The following is a 2582-nucleotide window of genomic DNA, read 5'->3' as shown; positions in this document are numbered from 1 at the left end:
TTACTGTCATTTCGTTTAAATTCACACGTCTGGTCTTGAACTATGATGAAAGAGGTCTTAAAATACCTTCACCATATATGCTTATAGGAAGATGGGGTGGAAATGTGAGAAAATCTTTTCTTCCAGATATTTTAGAAGATGTATGTAATTAATATTGCACACCATTTTGGGATAGATAGACCCATGAGTATGTTTTCAGAAAGTGGCCTTATGTATATGAAACTCTGCCTTGAGAATACATGTGTTCTCAGGTCACCAATCCAGTGGCGTATTTTTTTTTTTTTTTTTTGGGGGGGGAGGGGGGGATGGAGGCACGTGCCCCGGGACCCACTCGTAGGGGGCGTAGAAAACGAAAAAACAACAACAAACAGACAAAGAAAAATAAACATAGACTACGTCGATGTAGGGCAATTTGTCAATCAGTTGCAATGAAAACATCTCGACGGAAGAATTTGTTGAATTTGAATAACAAAGCAGTACCCGCTGCATGCTATAAGGATTAGAACCAACACTTGCTGTCGGGCGAAAGCTCGGTGGTCTAGTGGAGATGACGCCTGTCCGATGATCAGGAGGTCGTAGGTTCGAATCCTGCTCGAGTATGTACGCCCACGATTTTTTATCATGGTTACTACTAAAACACTGATCGATTCAGTGCTTGTTTACGTCGATGTAGGGCAATTTGTCAATCAGTTGCAATGAAAACATCTCGACGGAAGAATTTGTTGAATTTGAATAACAAAGCAGTACCCGCTGCATGCTATAAGGATTAGAACCAACACTTGCTGTCGGGCGAAAGCTCGGTGGTCTAGTGGAGATGACGCCTGTCCGGTGATCAGGAGGTCGTAGGTTCGAATCCTGCTCGAGTATGTACGCCCATGATTTTTTATCATGGCTACTACTAAAACACTGATCGATTCAGTGCTTGTTTACGTCGATGTAGGGCAATTTGTCAATCAGTTGCAATGAAAACATCTCGACGGAAGAATTTGTTGAATTTGAATAAAAAAAAGAAAATAAAGAGAATAAAAACTCACCTGGACCGGGAAGGGGGGGGGGGGAGGGGTGAGAGAAAAACAAATCAAAAAAGTTAAAAACAAAAAATGACAAAGTTTATTGTGTTCACACAAGAATTCCATGTTTTGTAAGCTGAAAGTTCTGCTCGTTCCCTGCTCTCGCTCGCTACAATTCATGTATATAAAAAAGGAGATAAGAACAAAACGTGATGATTCAATGATGACGCGGACAAACTGACATTGTATCTCGTGTTTACACATGCCATAGTTAAAAGGCAAAATGTTACACGGAGCAGCGGCTGCAATTTTATATCTTTCGTCTTTCCTTAGCCATCGCCCATTGGATCAAACGAGGGCGCCAAAGGTGTCGAACATACGGGGGTGGGCGCAAAAAACAAATCAAACAAGATAAGAACAAAGCATAATGATGACGCGGAAATATACAAATTTCGGCTCACATTATTTTTCAAGTCCTCAGTTTGGTGGTCTAAATCATTAACTATGAGGCCGACACTATATCTTGATTAGAATTGTAAGATTTAATAAGCAAAATATAAAATGAAAAGAATTACACGTTTCGTTAGCTTATATCATTATTATTACACATATGATGTAGACTTCACGGGCAATTGTAGTTATTTTGGTTGGTCGTCAAGGACAGTTGGCAATACTGTATTAGCGGATATTTTCCTTCTATAGGGTACCCTGTTCACTGTTGACAAATGTTCAGTCAGACGGCCATCCGATTTTTGTCACCCATGCGTTGCCGAGTTTCCATAAACACCTGGGTCGAAAGGGACGACGCTGGCAAAAAAAAAAAATAAATAAATAAATAAAAAATAATGTCCTCCGACGAAAACGCTGGACAGAATTCAAACTCGGAACCTCTGATTGGGAGTTGGCGGTCTTATCAACTATTAAGCTATGATGACCCCTATAACATTCCTTGAAAATAAAAAGGGTCTTCAACACGTCGCGTACAACAACGGATCATTGACGTGGGGTAACATGGACCACCTGGGATTGCCTTGGAATATGCACTCTTTTAATCATCAAGATTTTGTAGAACAATAACTCCTTTATAGATATGATGAAATGATCTTTTTTTTTTACCGGGGTTAGCCTATTCATTGCCTCTTCGTCATATAAAAAGGCGATGCTCATCTTAAACTAATAATAATAACAATAACAAGGTTTTATTACCCAATACTTATCGAAGGACGTACCATGCACTTGGCGGGAATCTCACTCTGGTCCTCCTATTGGGAGTCGGAAGTCGTTCCAGTATGCCATAGTCTCCCCACAAATTTTACTAATGAACTTACCTGAAGTAGCAGGTGCAATCGTATGCACCTTAAACGGAATACATGTACTGTATGCAGTCTGTAAGTATTCCCTGGGAGTAGTTTTGGCTCCTCCCACAAATAGGGGTATCAATTATATTATGTACTGGCCTTGAGGAGGAAACGACATTTATTGCCCGAACTAGAAATGTATTGCCCGAGTCGAAGACGAGAGCGATACAATTCTAGTGAAAGCAATGAAACGGAACGGGCCGAATGCATAAAC

The 2582-nt window shown here is 40.4% G+C and overlaps 1 non-coding gene across 1 annotated transcript; it reads left to right on the top strand.

The window, feature by feature from the left end:
- The first annotated feature begins 527 nt into the window (after positions 1 to 527).
- Positions 528 to 600, top strand: Trnai-gau (transfer RNA isoleucine (anticodon GAU)). Its single transcript has one exon. It is a non-coding gene; the product is annotated as a tRNA-Ile (tRNA).
- Positions 601 to 2582: the final 1982 nt, after the last annotated feature.

The sequence above is a fragment of the Diadema antillarum genome, unplaced genomic scaffold, assembly GCF_040938485.1.
Source record: "Diadema antillarum isolate AM-2024a unplaced genomic scaffold, OU_Dant_1.0 seq00001199_RagTag, whole genome shotgun sequence".
In the NCBI taxonomy this organism is placed as follows: Eukaryota; Metazoa; Echinodermata; class Echinoidea; order Diadematoida; family Diadematidae; genus Diadema; species Diadema antillarum.
This window is presented reverse-complemented; position numbering and strand designations above follow the sequence as displayed.